We start from the raw sequence: 19,133 nt of genomic DNA, 5'->3' as shown, positions 1-19,133 counted from the left end.
AAAAGGTTGAATTCCACGTCTAGCTAAGATGGAGGCTTAGGTAGATATACTGTGCCTCCTTGCACAACCAAAAGAACAAATTTTGAAACAAAACCAGAACTGCCAGAAAATCAAACTGTATGGAAGTCCAACGACCAAGGGGTTAAAGAGGAAACATTCATCCAGACTGGTAGGAGGGGCAGAGAAGATGAGTGGCAAGGTGGCAGCTGACGGACCTGGTGTTCCCACATTTGTGTGCTGATAAACCAGGAGGAGCAACTGAGAAGCGAGAGAGACTGCACACCCAGTGTTTCAGCTCTGGAAAAGAAAGCTACAAAACCTGTGGCTGTTAAAACCTGTGGGCATTGTAGTAGCAGGAGAAACTCCCAGCCTCACAGAAGAGTTCATTGAAGAGACCCACAGGGTCCTAGAATGTATACAAATCCACCCGTCCAGGAATCAGTACTAGAAGAACACAATTTGCTTGTGGGTAGCAGGGGAAGTAACTGAAAGCAGGCCAAGAGCTGGGCAAGCAGCATTGTTCCCTCTTAGATCCCTCCGCATACAGAGTCACAACGCAGCGACCTGGGTTGCTCCTCCCTGGCAAATACCTAAGGCTCTGCCCCTTCCAGTGACAGGTGCGCTGAGACAAAGAAATATGGCCCAAATGAAAAGAGATCAAAGCTTCAAAAACAACTAAGCGATGAAGGGATAGCCAACCTGTCGGATACACAGTTCAAAACACTGGTAATCAGGATGCTCACACAAACGGTTGAGTATGGTAGCAAAACAGGAAAAAGTGAAGGCTATGCAACATGAAATAAAGGAAAATATACAGGGAACCAACAGTGAAGGGAAGGAAACGGACTCAGTGATTTGGAGCGGAAGGAAGAGTTAAACATTCAACCAGAACATAATGAAGAAATGAGAATTCAAAAAAAAAGGTTTAGGAACCTCTGGGACAACTTTAAAAGTTCCAACATCCAAATCATAGGGATGCCAGAAAGCAGATGAAGAGCAAGAAATTGAAAACTTAACTTGAAAAAATAATGGAAGAGAGGGGGAGAATGGGGAATAAGATACAGAGAATAGCATAAACAGGTACAAAATAGGGGGAGGTTAAGAATAGTTAAGGAAATGGAGAAGCCAAAGAACTTACATGTATGACCCATGGACATGAACTGGGGACGGTTGCTGAGGTAGGGGGCATACAGGTCTGAGGGGAATAAAGGGGAGAAAAAATTTGAAAAATATGGGGGGTGGGATATGAGCACCTGGGGGAATGAATTCCCCTCTCTGAGCTGTAGTTTTCTTGTGAGAACAGTGCAGCCCACACGTAGTTCAAAGGCCTGCTCCGAACTGATACAGTGCAGTTTGGTTCCCACTGAGTTGTATGTTATAAAGAGGCAGATGGGCTTTACGATGCAGCTCCAGAGTCACAAGCCACCACATGTAGATCTGATGAGAAAGCTCTTCCCCCTACACATCAGAAAAAGACACCACGAAAAAAAAAAAAAGTTCCTTGCTGAATCAAAAGTTCTTTTCATGTAATTAAATATTTTTTGTCATTTGTTTTTTCACCTTCAGAGTGAATGTAGCAATGGAGAAACCTAAAACCAAACTAAACAAAGCCAAAAGAACAAAATCTTTTTTAAAAACAAAGTTTTCTTTTAAAAAAAATTTATTTTGGAGAGAGAGGAGAGAAACATTGATTTGTTGTTCCCCTTAATTATACATGCGTTGATTGGTTTTTGTATGTGCCTTGACCAGGGATCAAACCCACTGCCTTGGTGTATCAGGACAATGCTCCAGCCAACTGAGTTATTCGGCCAGGATCAGAAAAAAAACTAAACTGTTAAGGTCTTAAAAGAGAGACAGAAAGAAATTTATAATAATGGAGGGATGAGTCCTAAAATACATGAATTTCAGAAAACAGGATAAGATTGGTAAAGTTAACCACATAAAACCTTTTATGGCAAAAATAGTGTAAAATAGTCGAAATGTGACACAGAGGTTAAATTAATAAAAAATATAAGCAATCCTCACCTGAGGATATGTTTATTAATTTTTTTTTTTTAGAGAAACATTGATACTATCAACAGTTGCCACTTGGGAGAGAAGAATTGGAGATTTGAGGGTTGGGGATAGGAAAATATTCTGTATTGTTTAATTTTTTTAACATTTTAAAAGTACCTATGATATTTTTCACATGTATTTTTTTTTATTTTATACAAATCTAAAATGAAGCTACCCCTGACTGGTGTGGCTCAGTTGGGCATCGTCCTGCAAAGCAGAAGGTCACTGGTTCAATTCCCACTCAGGGCACAAACCTGCTGGGGGTGCAGGTTTGGTCCCAAGTCAGGGTCTGTATGAAAGGCAACCAATTGATATTTCTCACTTAAATGCTTCCCTCCCTCCCCTTCTCTCTAAAAATAAATTTTAAAAATCTTTTAAAAATAAAAATAATAAAATAAATGAAGCTATAGTGAAAACTACCACAATATATGTTTTACTTTAAGCTATACCATCTATTTGTTTCATTGTTTTTTTCTTGCGGAAATCATGAGGGATATTTTGTTCACAGCTTTGTGGTTCACCACTGTAGTCACCAAGCCTTCCCCACTAAAAAACAAAGTGGGAAATGTAAAGTATAAATGAACAAATTATATGAAATTTACCAGCTTCCCACACATGTCCTCCTTAGTCCCCAGTTACTAGCCACTATGCTTCAGGCTAAGAAGTCACCCCATGGTTTTGAAGGTATTGTGGGGTCCAGAGTGAGTCCCCAGAATGTGCCATCCTGGCATGTACATTATTCCTCACTGAAAACAATTAAAACCCAACAAACTCCTCCTCCTTAGCTACCTAAAGAGATTGAGATAGAAAAACCTACTTCAGGAAGGGAAATTTAACATATTCACCTTAAAACAGATGAACAAAGTGTGCCATAAAAGGAGAAGCCAAGCAAAAATCTGTTCCCTCGATTCCCCTTTGTGTGCCATTGTTTCTGGGTGGCCCTGCAAGAATTTTTTTACCAAATATTTGCTATTTCTCATCTACCTGAGAATTGCCTACTGCCCAAAATATATATACCTCATTTTGCCGTGCTGGAATTTTCATGCTTTTGTGATGCAATTCATGCATTTTCCCATGTGCATGAATTAAAATATGATTTTTTTCTTTTTAATCCGCTCTATGTGATTTGAATTATCTGACCAGCTGGAAGAATTAAAAGGGTAAGTGGAAAGTTTTCCTGGCCCCAACAGTATTAATATCTTATCCCCATTTTATGGCAGAAGAACTAGAATCACAGAAGAGTTATGGTGACAGAATACAACTTCAGCTTCCACCTCTTTGATATATTGGAGAAACAATGTTTGTGAAATGCTGGACTAGAGACCAAAGAGTTGTCATAAATCTTAGTGCAAATAATCTGATTTGATCTTAAATGATAGGTAATTTCAAAAAAGGACTATTGTCATTCTCTGCTTGTTCTAGATGTGCTTTTCTCTTTCTTATAGTCTTCCTTAATCCTTTCCTCCATTTCTCAACAGTTCTTAAGATTGGGTTTTGTTTCCTCTTCCCAAATCACAGATGTTTTCCCACCCTGTGAAATCTAGAGACTGGCTGGCCGGCCAGAGCTTTACTGCAATTGTATTCTTCTGAAGGAAATCCTTTTCTTAACTGCCAGGAATATAAGGCTCCAAACTGGGAAGGGGGGAGAGGGTAAGTAGTAGGGTTGGCATCCTGCCAAGTAATTGCCGTCTTTTCCCTCTGGCCATCTGCAGGCGACTGGCTGGAGCCCAAGGGTGAAACCACAGCCTCCCAGGGCTGAAGACAGACTTTCAGGAATCCTGGGAGGCTTGAGACCCGTCATTTCTCCTCTACACAAACAGGACCTCTTTTAAACCACAGCCTAGCCTAGCTTTAATGCCTTCCAAAAGGAGAAATCATTTGAATGGTTTATCACATATCCCAATGTTAAAAACAGTACAATTTCATTAAGCCTTCCATCTAAACCAGAGTTTGGCAAAATTTTCCTGCAAAGGACCAGTAAATATTTTAGACTTCACAGAAAATAATATTTCTAATGCAACTACTTAACTGCTATTGTAATACAAAAGCAGCCATAGACAAATAAACATGGCTATGTTCCAATAAAACTTTATTTCTGGACCCTGAAATTTGAATGTCATATAATTTTCACATGTCACATAAAATAATTCTTTCTTTTTTTTATCCTAGCCATTAAAAAATGGAGGAAAAAAAAAACAACACTGGCTGGGTGACTCAGTTGGCTGGACCATCTTCCCATGCAGCAAAAGTTTGCAGGTTTGATTCCCGGTCAGGACATATATCTAGTTGCAGGTTTGCTTCCTGGTGGGAGCAATGAGAGGCTACCAATCAATGTTTCCTGATGGGGGTGCATATGAGAGGCTACCAATCAATGTTTCTCTCTCTCTCTCTCTCTCTCTCTCTCTCTCAAAAAATCAGTAAACATAATATCGGGTGAGGATTAAAAAAATGATAAAGGGAAAAACATTCTTAGCTCATGGTCTGTACAAAACAGCTGGCTATAGTTCATTGACTTGATCTAAACCACTGATTTTCAAACTGCTTTGGCAACTCCTCTAAGGGGAGAAAGAGCTGGCAGATGCAGGCAATACCTACTCAGGCTTCAATAGGCACCATTCCCTTTTTTTCTGTTTCATAAATATGTTGGGCTCCCAGGTTCTGTTTCATTGAAAGGCAAGGTTCCATAACCAAAAGTGTAAAAGTTGCTGATCTAACCAGAATCCGTTTTTCTGTAACTATGGAACTTTAAAAAAATATTTTTCTTGTTTTTCTTTTTTTGTTGTTGATTTTTTTCTTTATTTTTATTGTTGACACTATTACAGATGTATGATCTTTCCTCAGTGGAGATGGAGAATAGTGTGTTGTCTAGTTCATTTCAAGGTTAAATAAGCCTTGTTCTTTCATATACTTCATAAGTCTGTTATATTATTTCAGACCTTTACTTTGTACTTGTAACTTTTCTCTCCAAATTCTCAAAAGTCCCAAAAATTCCACAACATGCCCTGGCCGGTGTGGCTCAGTGGATTGAGTGCTGGTCTGCAAACCAAAGGGTCACTGGTTTGATTCCCAGTCAGGGCACATGCCTGGGTTGTAGGCCAGGTCCCCAGTAGGGGAGCACGCAAGCACACATTGATGTTCCCCTCTCTCCCTAAAAATAAATAAATAAAATCTTTTTAAAAAAAGATATTTTAAAAAATTCCACAAAGTGAAATAATGCATCAGAGGACAGAGCGCCTTTCTGTATATTACAGCATATTTTCTCTATTACTCAGGGTGGCCAAACAGCACTGTGACTAGAGGTGTAGCCCACACTGTACTAGAATAAAGAAACAATTGGCAAGTCCAAAAGACTGTGTTTGGAATCTGATCTGAGGAAAAAGTATCGCTCTGTGGTGGGGTGTGGTGGGGTCGGGGAGGAGGGGTAGGGTCCCGTTCCTGAGATTAGAATCCAGGAAAATCTTCACAGGAAGCAAAGTGAGAAGTAGGTAAAAACAAGCAGTGTAGGATTGGTGCATGGGGCAACACACTGGTGCCTCAAGATGATGCTTCTTTCATATACAAATAATATAGAAAAAATACATAGAAATTCATCATAGAAAAAAATTATGTGTATACTAAAGAGAATCAAATCGCCCATAATTCTATCACCCAGATAATTACTAATAAAGGTGTGGTTTGTGTTCTTTCAGAGCTTTTACTGTAAACATACACATGTATAAATTTTATATACTCTACTCAGTATTGCCACTTGGATGTCTCATGGGCAACTCAAATTCACCATGTGCCAAAAAAAAAAAATCTTCTCCAAACTTGCTTTCCTGACACCCAGTGTCCATTTCAAAACCTAGAGGTTCCTGACCCTGCACCTCTCTCACCACCATCCCATGGATCACCAGCTCTCCTTGGAGGCTCTTGTTGTCTTCCAGAAGTCAGAATATTTACACTCTGACCCATTCTTTCTAAAACCTAAATCTAATTCTTAAGCAAATATAAAAAATGTTTATTTCAAAAGAGAGTCTTTATATTTGCATAACTAAAAACCAGGCTCCCCAGTGCCAAGTGGACAGTGTATCTGCTACCTAATATTCTATCTGCCAGACATCTGAAAGTTGTCATTGTCAGGGAAATCAATAAAAGTTGGCACAAGAGCATCTTTGGTCCCTATGAAGCCAGGCATCTGTACTTGAGAGCTGAATCCAGAGACTACTAAATTCTCTAGAAATAGAAGGAATGCAGCCTAGTTCCTGTAGAGGTTCAGAACAAACTACCCCAGGATCTGCCTCAGTGATATGCAGATTATTTTGAGCTAAAGACAACTGAGACTCTGCAGGCTCAAGAGAAATTTCTGTTGCCCCAAACTTAACTATCTAGAAAATTTTAAATTAGGAGCCTGGCCCACGATAAAAGTTAAAATTAGCCCTGGCTGGTGTGACTCAGTGGATTGAGTGCTGGCCTGTGAACCTAAGGGTCACTGGTTTGATTCCCAGTCCAGGCACACGCCTGGGTTGCGGGCCAGGTCCCCGGTAGGGGGTGTGTGATTGGCAACCTCACGTTGCTGTTTCTCTCCCTTTCTCTCTCCCTTCCCCTCTTTCTAAAAATAAATTAATTAAAAAGGAAAATAAATCGGCCAGGTATCCAATCTCCTGTGTCCACTCATGCCCTTCAGTGCAACTTCATTATCCACTGTTCATCTCCTAATTTAACCATATGCAAGATTAACAGAAACCTTTGGGTTTACAAAAACACTGTCATCATATATAGCACTCACTTCGACAATATATTGCCCTTGCAAGCTACCAAATGAGTGAATATCAGTTGTGGATTTATTCAGCAACTTTTTATTCAGCACTGTGTTTCAGATGCTAGGAATAGTGATGACCAAGAAAACTAGAGTCTCTGTTTTCATGGAGCACAGGGGCGAAAGAAAGGGGTAGGTGAGTAATGCACAACAAAGTATGAAGAATGATGTGATAGGAAAGGACTAGAAACACAAAACAAAGAGAGTTTCGAATTTAGGGATCAGGAAACATCTCCTCAAAAGTATCCTCAAGGAAGTAATTTTTAAGCTAGGACCTGAAAAAATAGGTGTTAGCCAAGTGAAAGCGGAGGTAATAGAAGGTTAGCAGTTTAGATAGAGAGAGAGTAGCCTTGTGGAGAAGCTGTCAGAGGATGTGAGGTCAGCAAGTGGAAGGGAAAGGAGGGGTTCAGGGAGAGATTATTGTTTTACAAGACAGGGGCAAATGAGGGAAAATATAAACAATTGGTGAATTTTAACAAAGTGTATATGGGAAAGGTTACCCCCTTCAAAGAAAAGTGGCTGATCATATTAGTGCCCTGCCTAATTGCTTCCCATGAAAATAAACTGAGTGCTCCTTGTAAGGACACACAAGGACCCTGAGATGGGACCTGTTTATCTCTCTGGCCTATCTCCTTTCCCGCTTGACTTTCCAGGGCCTTCCAGCTGGTAGTACTTTAGCTCACTTCTGCCTCAGGGCCTTAGGATTCTTGGCTCCATCTGTGTGGGATACTCTACCTTCAACCCACATTCAGGATGTAGTACATAAATTACCTCCCCAAAGGAGTCTTCCCCAACCACCTTTCTAACATTTCTATCATCCTTCTACCCAAAACTCTTCCTTATCATTTCTCATTTATTTATTCATGCATGTATGTCTGCCTCCTGCAGTAAACTGTAAATCCCTGGGGCACAGTATCTATTTCTTCCTGCTCTTCAATATATCCTGTACCTACCTCATTCAGCATAAGAGAACCTGCTCAATTAATAGTTTTTGAATGAATAAATGAACACATGAGGAAGGAGACTGTGGCCAGAGAGCACATTAGTGAAGGAAGTGGAGCAGTGATGACAATGAGGTCTTGGTGTTAAAGTGGGTATGGGTCTCTGAAGTGTAATGGAGGTAACTCTTCAAACCGGAAATGGAGAAATTAGATGTCTGTGAAGTACAAAATGTTAGGTGACAAAGGAGGAAAAGACAGTTTCTATTGTTTTCCTATTTCCCTCCTTCCTTGGAAGTTGTAAAAGGAGCTGCCAGGGATTAAGGAATTTGCTTCTACTCATTCTTGGAAACCATTAAAAATGCATTTGAATCTTTGCCACACTCCTAGAGCATAGAAGCTGGAAAACAGCCCAGGGGAGCCAAAATCCTGACTTTGAGTCATAAACATGTTTAGAAATGGAGAGAGAGAGAGAGAGAGAGAGAGAGAGAGAGAGAGAGAGAGAGAGAGAGAGAGAGAGAAAGAAAGAAAGAAAGAAAGAAAGAAAGAAAGAAAGAAAGAAAGAAAGAAAGAAAGAAAGAAAGAAGGAAAGAAGGAAAGAAGGAAGGAAGGAAGGAAGGAAGGAAGGAAGGAAGGAAGGAAGGAAGGAAGGAAGGAAGGAAGGAAGGAAGGAAGGAAAGGGAGAGAGAGAGAGAAAGAAAGAAAAGAAAAGAAAAGAAAAGAAAAGAAAAGAAAAGAAAAGAAAAGATTGTGCTTATGACCTAACCATAGTCAAGAAATCTCTTTGACTTCCATTGATTTGGTATTAATGGAAGCCTTTTATCTTCAGAACTTTGTACTTGTGCTGCCAAGCGGAGGAAGGGAAAATGCAGAAAGCTCTGTCTGCATAATCACTCCCCTGCTGGCCCTCCCCAAATTCAGAGCTTCACTGGAAGGCTCACCCTGCTTGTTCTCAGAAGCCCCAGGCTAGCATGGGAAAACAGTGGGAAAATGCTCCTTTAGATGTCAAATCCACAGCTTCTACTAGAAAACAGGGACAGATGAATAAAGCCATAGGCAAGGACAGGAAGGTTCTTATATTGCTTATGTGAATGTTCTAAAAATTTCTTAATAAATGCTTAGCCTGGAGTTTTTAGACCAAATGCCAATATGTTTTACCTTAAAACACAATTTATAAAAATAAGGGATTGCCCTGGCCAGGGGGCTCAGTGGGTTGGAGTGTTGTTCTGGGAGCCAAAAAGTTGTGGGTTCAATCCCCAGTCAGGGCACATACCTAGGTTGTGGATTTGATACCTGGTTGGGGCGCCTAGGGGAAGCAACCGATTGATGTTTCTCTCTCTCTCCCTTCCTCTCTCTAAAATCAATAAACATATCGTTAAGTGAGGATTTAAAAAAAATTAAGGGATCTTTTCCAAGGGCTCTCACCCTTACTCTTCATGCTTCTTAATCTCTTGGTAGGACAATTTTCAAGGGAGATTAATTTATTTAAAAGTGTATTTTACAATATGTAGCTTCCTTCAAAGAATTACATTTTCTCTCATTTTCTATAGGAACTTTTTAAACAAAAGTTTTACTTTTTGAATAATTTTAGATGTACAGAAAATTTACAAAGATAGTAAGAGCGCCTATAGATGCTTCACCCAATTTCCCCCACTGTTAACATCTAAAATTACTATGGTACTTTTGTCTGAACTAAGGAACCAACACTGGTCCATTATTAACTGAACTCAATATTTTATTTGGATTTCACTAGTTCCCCCTAACTTTCCCACTCCAAATTGCATCCAGAATACCGCATTAGATTAAATCATCGTGTCTCTTTAGGCTCCTCTGGGCTGTGACAGTTGCTCAGATTTTCCTTGTTTTTTGATGACCTTGACAGTTTTGAGAAGTACTGGTCAGATATTTCGTAGAATGTACCTCAAATTAGGATTCATTGTCTGATTTTTTTCTTCTCACAATTAGATGGGCGTTATGGATTTTTGGAAATAATACCTCAGAGGTGAGGTGCCCTTCTCATCATCTCAGGAGTAAATAACATTATGTGACATCCCTGGTGAAGTTAACCTTCATCACTTTGTTAAAGCAGAGTTTGCCAGGTTTATTCTCCATAAAGTTACTATTTCTCCCTTTCTGTAATCTATTCTTTGGAAGCAAATCACTAAGGTTAGTCTACTCTCAAAAGGGTGGAGGGTAAATAGAGTGCAGAGATGTGGCGGAGTGGAGATTAAGCTCGCCTCCTGGAAGAGAGAGTATCTACATATACTAAATGGAATTTTTCTGACAGGAAGATTTGTTTCTTTTTTCTCATTCATTCATTCATAACTTTGAGTTACAGTCCAACACTATGTTATTAATTTTGTTACGCAAATTGTTCCATCTCTGGCTATCTGGCATTCTTTCAGATTGGTTCTTGGGTTCCTTAGACGTGCTCCTGTCCTTATAAAAATGTTAAAACATACAAATAAAAGATAGTGACTTATCTTCTGCAGCACTTTATGCTTAGCAATACATTCATGGACTTGGCAATCCCCCAGTGAGTCCAGGAGAGATTTCATTTAAAAAGGTAATGTTTTCCTAATCTTATTATGCTGTTATTATAATGAGTCATGGTTATCTTTAAACTTTTATTTCTTTTTACTTGTTGAAAAATTTACACTAGTAATCTGAGTTCACTTTAGAAAAATTTAAAAATTCAGATAAGAAACAGAAGAAATTACTCATTAACTTATTATTTAATGGTAATTACTATTAACACCTTGCTGTGCTTTCCCTGACAGGTGTGTAGCTCAGTGGTAGGAGTGTCATCCTATAGCTGAAGGATTACAAGTTTGATTCCCAGTAAAGACAAATACCTAGGTTGCAGGTTGATCCCAAGTCTGGCACAGACACATGTGACCCCAGTGTGGATGCAAACGATCCCCAGTACCGGTGCGGATCCCTGGTCTGGTTGTGTGCAAGAGCAGCCAATTGATGCTTCTCTCACACCAATGTTTCTCTCTCTTCCTTTCTTCCTTCCTCTCTGTCTCTAAAAAAGCAAATGAAATATCCTCATATGAGGATTAAAAAAATAAATAAAAAACCTTTCTGTACTATTCTTTAAACAATTTTAAAATATATATATTTTTTGATTTTGAGAGAGAGAGAAAGAAGGAAAGAGAGAGAAAGAAGCATTAATGTGAAAAAGAAACATCCATCAGTTGCCTCCTGTATGCACCCTGACAGGGAATTGAACCTGCAACCTAGGTATGTGCCCTAGGGACTGAACTGGTAAGCTTTTGGTGAATGGGTAGGTGCTCCAACAAACTGAGCCACCCAGCCAGGGTGATACTAATCTTAAGAGCAAATTCCATCAACATGGCTCACACTGTGTACCCTGCCCTGGTGATTCCCAGAGGTTATACCGCACCCAACTTTCAGGCCCACCCAAGCTGTTTCCTGTGCCTTTTTCATAGGAATGGCCTGTCTTGGCTCATGCTTCAGATTATCTGAAAATCTCTCAGACAAGTAGCACCTGGCCTCAGCATGCTCCATAATTCTCACTAAGATGCCCCAGTCCTAGTACTAGCAGCAGCTGTCCTTGGTTTGCAGATTGGCCTTGCCTGGTCACCTCCACACCCAGCACAAGTAGTAGCCATTCTGCAGATCAATTTGAGCTCATGATGGGTGGCCCCTGGATAGAATACAAGCTACAGCTGACCTTAGCCTGCACCTCCCAGAGACCCCAGAGCCAGTGTATCCAGTAGACAGCTTCAGACCATGTTGAAGCATTACCACCCAACCACCTCTAGAAGTGACACACTCAACGGGCAGACTCAGTGGGCACAAGAACCCTGCTGAAGTAAGTCCTGCTCTGTGGGGTGGGTCCCTGAACAGCTGATCCTCCATGGTGGTCTGAGGTGGGTGGTTGGTGGTTACAGCCAGTTTTTGCAGCTGATTGCCCTGGGGCTAAATCTCTCTCATTGACATGTCAACAGCAATCACAAGGCCCAACAACAAAACAATAGTGTACACAGCTCACTTGGGGAATACACCTCGAGTTCCCAGCTTGGGTGATCAGGGAGGCTGTGCCACTGAACCCTACAAATCACCTATTACATGAGGCCACTCTATCATGTCTGGGAGACACATCAGCTCCACCTAATTCATAGAAACAAACACAAGGAGGCTGCCAAAATGAGGAGACAAAGAAACACATCTAAATAAAAGAACAGAACAAAACTCCAGAAAGAGAATTAAACAAAATAGAGACAAACAATATACTAGATGCAGAGTTCAAAACACTGGTTATACGGATGCTCAATGAACTTAGTGAGAGCCTCCACAGCTTAAAAAAAGATGAGTCAGAAATGAAGGATACATTAACTGAAATGAAGAATAGTTTACAGAGAGACCACGCGGGGTTGCCGCCACTGCTGCTGCCATCGTGCTAACCTTGGGTCTCAACAAGACCAGGTGATGCTCCAGAACAGGGATAAGCCAATATGAGAGCAGACTGGATCCAGCTTCATTCAACATTACTACCAGTTATTTGATAATGACAGACTCCAACTAGGCATAATTTACATTGACACATCATGCCTTACATGGGAAGGAGAGCAACTCCAGGGGAAAGCTGCCATTGTGGAGAAGTTGTCTAGCCTTCCACTCTAGAAAATTCAGCACAGTTTCATGGCACAGGACCATCTGCCCATACTAGATAACTGCATCATTAGCATGGTTGTGGGAGAGATTAAGACCAGTGAAGACCCCATAATGGGATTCCACCAGATGTTCCTATTAAAGAACATCAAAGATGTTTGGTTTTGCACCAATGATATCTTCAGGCTTGCCCTGCACAACTTCAGCTGATCTCCCCACAGTGAGGCACTCATGCTGTTTCTTCCTCCCTCCTCTTCCTGATACTATTCATACTTTTCCAGATGCTCCAAATATCATCCACAAATGAGCAGGGCCATGATGGGAGTGGGCACAGTGCACTGTTGCTACCTAGGTATTGTGAATGATGTTTGGACACCAGACTAGTTACATCTGACAGGAGAAGTTTGTGTTGTACCAGCATAAAGGTTGTCTTATTTTTTTTTTTAATCTACTGAGAAGTTGCTCTAGTAACCCAAAGAAGTGAAGGAGAAAGAAGCTGCCTCACCACCCAGATACTGATTTGTTAAGATGCTTCAATACAATTAACACCCCCCCAAAAAAAGAATAATTTACAGAGAATCAACAGTAGAGCAGATGAAGCTAAGAATTAAATCAATGATTTGGAATATAAGGAAGTAAATAACAACCAGAACAGCAAAAGAAAAAAGGATCCAAGAAAATGAGGAGAGTGTAAGGAGCCTCTGGGACAACTTGAAATGTACCAACGTTCATGTCATGGGGGTGCTTGAAGGAGAAGAGAGAGTGCAAAAAAAGGAAAACCTACTTGAAAAAATAATGACAGAAAATTTCCCTAACTTAGTAAGAAAATAGACGTACAAGTCCAGGAGGCACAGAAAGTTCCAAACAAGATGAACCCAAAGAGACCCACACCAAGACACATCATAAGTAAAATGTAAGATTTTAAAAACATAGACAGAATCTTAGAAGCAGTAAGAGAAAGACAGTTACCTACAAGGGAATTCCTATAAGACTATCAACTGATGTCTCAACAGAAACTTTGCAGGCCTAAAGGGATTGGTAGAAATATTCAAAATGATGAAAAGCAAAGACCTACAATTAAGATTACTCTACCCAGCAAAGCAATCATTTAGAATTGAAGGACAGATAAAGAGCTTCCCAGACAGGAAAAAGCTAAAGGAGTTGATCATCACCAAACCAGTATTATATGAAATGTCAAAGGGACTTCTTGTAGAAGAAGAAGAAAAAAAATATATATGAACAAAAAATGGCAATAAATGCATATCTATTAACAATTGAATCTAAAAAACAAAAACAAACGAATAAAAAAAACCAGAAACAGACTCACAGATATAGAGAACATTTGGTAGATGCCAGATGGGAGGGGGACAGAGGGATGAGTGAAAAAGGTAAAGGGATTAATATGTTCAAATTAGTTGTTACAGAATAGACATGGGTATGTAAAATACAGCATACTATATATTCAATAATATTCTAATAACTACATATGGCGTCAGATGGGTACAAGAATTATTGGGATGATCACTTAGTAAGTTATGTAATGTCTAATCACTGAGGTGTACACCTGAAACTAATATAATAATATATGTCAACTGTAATTGAAAATAAGTTATTTAGGCCTGGCTGGTGAGGCTCAGTCGATTGAATGCTGGCCTGCAAACCAAAGGGTTGCTGGTTCAACTCCCAGTCAGGACACATGCCTGTGTTGTAGGCCCGGTCCTCCAGTTGATGGCACATGAGAGGCAAACACACATTGATATTTCTCTCCCTCTCTTTCTCCCTCCCTTCCCCTCTCTCTGAAAATAAATAAATAAAATCTTTTAAAAAAAGAAAAAAATAAAATTATTTAGAAATGGGAAAAAAATGGATCAAATTAAGGGTGCTAATCAATTAAGACTGATTTAATAATGGTAATTTCAAAGTAGAAGGATAATGATACTATTTTACTGTTACAATAACATCTGAGAATGTTCAAAACATTTTTACTTCCATTAATTTTTCAACCCTAACTATGGTAGTGAGGAATAAAGACACTAGGCTCAGCAAGAGTGCTTTGATCACTAGCCCAAGGATCACTCTCCTAACTCAGCAGCCCCCAACATTTTTGGCATCAGGGACTGGCTTCATGGAAGACAATTTTTCCACGGACCGGGCGGGGGGTGGGGTGGGGTGGGGATGGTTTCAGGATGATTCAAGCACATTGCATTCAAGCTTACCCCTTGCTGTGCAGCCCGGTTCCTAGCAGGCCCGGACTGGTACTGGCCCATGGCCTGAAGGTTGGGGACCCCTGTCCTAACTGGCAGAGCTGGACTAGAATCCAGGCATCTTGACTAGGTTTAGCTTTCTTTTCATCACACTTCTAGAACAAACCTGACCCTCAGGGTGACATGAAGAGAGACTTTCAAAAGAATCTACAGGAAGAGATATATCCAATAACAGAAAGTTCAAGGCAAAGATTATGAAAAATTATAGTGTTCTGAAAAACAAAAGCCCAAACCATGTAATGTTGGATGATTGTTTTAGAATTCCCTTGATTCCCCGTCAAGTTGGGTCCTGCACAGACATTCAGGTTTACTCTTTGTTTATTACTTGGCTTGAGTTACTAAAGTCAGTAGATCATACTGTGCAGCCCAAACACCTGAGGGCTGATTTCTTCCCGCCTCTGCTTTGTGATGAAAATTTCTCAAGTGAGTAGGTGTTATTTGCCAAGAAAGAACTTCACTAAAAATTGCTTAACAGAGAGTGATGAGTCCTAGTTTCTTCTTCTCAGGAAACTTTTGAGTAAATAAATAGGAAATTTAGTTAATATTTTTTTAACTATAACTCATCTGTGTTAAACTCTTATTATTTGATCATTGTTTATTTCTTTTTATCATAGCATTTCCTTTTCAAGAGTTCTTTTAAGTTAAATCATTTGGAGATCAGCTAGAGTAATTCTCTAAGTAATACTGTTTTACAAACTGCACATGGATAGTATACCTTCTAGGTCCTTCAAAGAATGAAGAATTCGTGAGAACTCTTTCTGTTACATGGCATGTGAAGTCCAGCTTAGCTGGGTATAGGATTTTTGGATCACAGTAATTTCTCACCAAATTTTCTGGATATTACTTCACTGTCTTTTGGTACTTGGTATAAAGAGGAGAAGTGTGGTGATATTTGAATAATTTTCTTTGATATAGGTAGCCTTTTATTTATTTTTTATTTATGTTTAAAGATTTTATTTATTTACTTTTAGAGAGAGGGAAAGAGAGGGAGAAAGAGAAAGATAGTAACAGCAATGTGCGAGAGATACATTGATCGGTTGCCTCTCACATGGCACCAACCAGGGATGTGGCCTGCAACTCAGGCGTGTGCCCTGACTGAGAATCAAACTGACAACCTTTTGGTTCACAGGCCACTGAGCCACACCAGCCAGGGCTGTTATAGCTAGTCTTTTAAATAAAATGTCTCAATATTTGTCATATGTCTTTTCTTTACCCTTAAATTTTTTAAAAATTCTTATTATAAAATAAGATTGCAGGTTATAAAAAAATTAAAGAAGAAATTAAAAATAACCAATGAACCTACTGATCTCAAGATAACTAGTAGTGTATTAAAAATACACTAGCTCTGGCTGGTATGGCTCAGTGGATTGAGTGTCGGCCTGTGAAGCAAAGGGTTGCTGGTTTGATTTCCACTCAGGGCACGTGCCTGGGTTGCGGGCCAGGTCCCCAGTGCGGGGGGGGGGGGTCACGAGAGGCAACCACACATTGATGTTTCTCTCCCTCTCTTTCTCCTCCCCTTCCCCTCTCTCTAAAAATAAATAAAATCTTTAAAAAAATAAAAATACACCAAAAATAAAGTAAAATAATATATTTCTAATTATATACAATAGAAAAAATTTAAAAATTATTTGAATTTATAAACAATTCTAATTGCTTTAAAATCTGAACAATTTAATTGAAAGACAATGGTTCTTAAGATTTGCAGCTATGGGGGGAAGGGATATAAGAGGACTAAATGGGAATGGAAAAAAATACAATAAAGATTTAAAAAAAAGATTTGCAGCTATGGCCCTGACTGGTGTGAGTCAGTTGATTGGGCATCATCCTGCAAAATAAATAAATAAAAAAAATCTTAAAAAAAAGATTTGCAACTATGGAATGTCATTGAGAATGTGATAAAGTATGAAGTCTCCAGAAAATGCAGTATACACATATCTCCAAAATTCTGCATATAACTTCAAAGATTTTATGAAGTCCCTCTATATATTCTAAGTTAAGGAGCATTGACAATAATGACTAACATCTATTAAGTGATCTCTATGTACTAGTCTCTCTTCTAAATCTTTTATACAAGTAAACTACTTTAAGCTTTATCATAACCCCATGAGTAAATTAATATTGTTATCTCCATTTTTCATATGAGAACATAAGGCATCAACAGGTTACTTAACTTATACAAGGTCACACAAATAGAAATGTCAGAGTTGATATTGTAATCCAGGTAATATAATTTCAGAGACAACTTTTTTTTTTTTTAAATCCTCACCCAAGGACATGCTTATTGATTTTAGAGAGAGTGGAAAAGAAGGGGAGAGAGGGAGAGAGACATCGATGTGAGAGAGAACCATGGATTTGTTGCCTCTCATATGCACCCTGACCAGGGACCAAACCCTCAACCTTTCGGTTTCCTGGACGATGCTCCAACCATCTGAGCCACACCTACCATGTCAGAGACCACACTCTTAATAATTAATCTGTTTTTAATTTATGTTGCCTTAACAGCGTTCTTGTGAAGGTAGAGTTGAAACAACTTTTAAACTCAGTTGAGAAAGTTCAACACCATGCTGCTACATCTAGGCTGACCCAGACATCTAGGAATCCAGATTTAATAGTGGCCCCCACAGTTTGGAGAAACTGTTTCATTGGAAGAGGGCTGAAAAAAGGGGACTTTGAGGTCTATATATGCATACCAAGTGCTTGTGATTTTAAACCAGCACCCAATTATTTTGAAACTCCTCCCATTGTGTAGTGAAAGATACTCATCTTCCTGTCCTTGAAATTGGAGAAATGGATCCAAAGCAGAGATTTTCAACCATTGTGCTGCAAGAATTTTTTAAAACATGCAATACCTGACTATTTAGTCAGGGGCACTGACCTCTTCTCCTTCAGATTTTCATATAAAAAAAATGTCAACACAACAATAGTTATCTGGTATAAATGAATTAAAATTATACCTATATTTTGTCAGATCAGCAAAAAATAGAATGTATTTTTTAATGTGCCACAGAATTTTAGTAATTAGTATGGGTGGCATGACATGAAAAAGGTTGAAAACTGCTGATCAAAAGACAGAGCGTGAAAATGAAGGCAACTAACTGTAAGCACTAGCTCCTCATAGTACTTGGTTGGTAAGGCTCTCCCCAGTTCATTTGGTCATGTGACAGCCTTCTGCCCAACTCTCCATGGTTACTTGTTGGACATGTTTCTGGAGTTTGGAGATGTTCATTCATGTTAATTCTCTGGTTGTTGAAAAGTTTATGGCTTGGAAGACAAAATTACAATGAAATATATGATTGGATTAGCTTTTATTTTTAAGTGATTGGTTACAAAGGTACATCATTAATGATAATATGAGATGACTTACACTAATGGTGCAAATAAACATAAATGCTGGAGCAGTTTGCAAAGAAAGGGAAATGCTTGTCACAAAAGGTTACTGTCAGTTAACCCCAGCTAACCCTATCAAATGAGTATCCAAATGTTAATTTTGACTAGGTCCCCAAGGTACTACTTATATAATGTTTCATCCAGTATTTAATGAATATATGCTAAAATTAATCCTAGATGCATGATCTGCATTTGGTATTAAATGATATAATAGAGAGTAATTCCCAGACTTATAATTTTGGCCAGGGAAGTTACTGTTAAGTCAAATCAATTATAAATTCATTTTTGTATTACGTTAAGATTTACTTTACAAAATAAAATATAGAATTTGTTTACTAACTAAAATGCCTTGCTGTCTGACTTTGTATCATATTATCAGGCATAAATAAGCAGAAATGAGCAGGGTATAAATAGGCATGAATTAAAGCCGCAGCCATTTGGCACATAGACATAAAATGGGAGGAAAGTTTTCAAGGTAGTGATGATACATTAAGTGCTGCAACATCTGATTTACAATCTGGTTTCTGGATGTGGGCACAACATAAGCTACATTTATATTTGAAACTAATGATTCCCTGTAGTCAGTAGCCAAATATTATGGTGTTTGACATCTTTTATGCCTAATTGGATAGAAGAGGCAAATATTCAGAGAGCCTGACAGTTTTGTATTTTTTTACAATCTGTTTCTAGATCACAGGATTGAAGTCAGTAAAGTGGACTTTTGAAGGATTTTCTGATAATATTGGCATAGCAAAAGCCCTAAAAGAAATCATGAGTAATCATGAGTAAATGTATTAATAAAATTAGGAAAGCAATCCTAGCTCCTTCTTTTAAGCAAAAATTGACAAGCCGATCCTAAATTTCATATGGAAATGAAAGGGATTCCATAAAGCCAAAGCAATCTTGAAAAAGGAACATAATGGTAGGATTCAAACTTCTTAATTTCAAAACTTGCTGCAAAGTAACAGTGAATCAAGACTGTGTGGTGCTGGCACAGCATAGACATGAAGATCAGTAGAATGGAATTGAGAGTTCAGAAATAAACCTATA

The 19,133-nt window shown here is 38.9% G+C and overlaps 1 pseudogene; it reads left to right on the top strand.

The window, feature by feature from the left end:
• The first annotated feature begins 12,249 nt into the window (after window positions 1-12,249).
• LOC129080607 (nuclear transport factor 2-like) lies at window positions 12,250-12,642 on the top strand (annotated as a pseudogene).
• Window positions 12,643-19,133: the final 6,491 nt, after the last annotated feature.

The sequence above is a fragment of the Pteronotus mesoamericanus genome, unplaced genomic scaffold (genome assembly GCF_021234165.1).
Source record: "Pteronotus mesoamericanus isolate MK-2021 breed Mesoamerican mustached bat unplaced genomic scaffold, CSHL_Meso_final contig_90, whole genome shotgun sequence".
NCBI classification, from domain to species: Eukaryota; Metazoa; Chordata; class Mammalia; order Chiroptera; family Mormoopidae; genus Pteronotus; species Pteronotus mesoamericanus.
The sequence above is the reverse complement of the archived record's forward strand: the minus strand, read 5'-3'. Positions and strand labels throughout refer to the sequence as shown.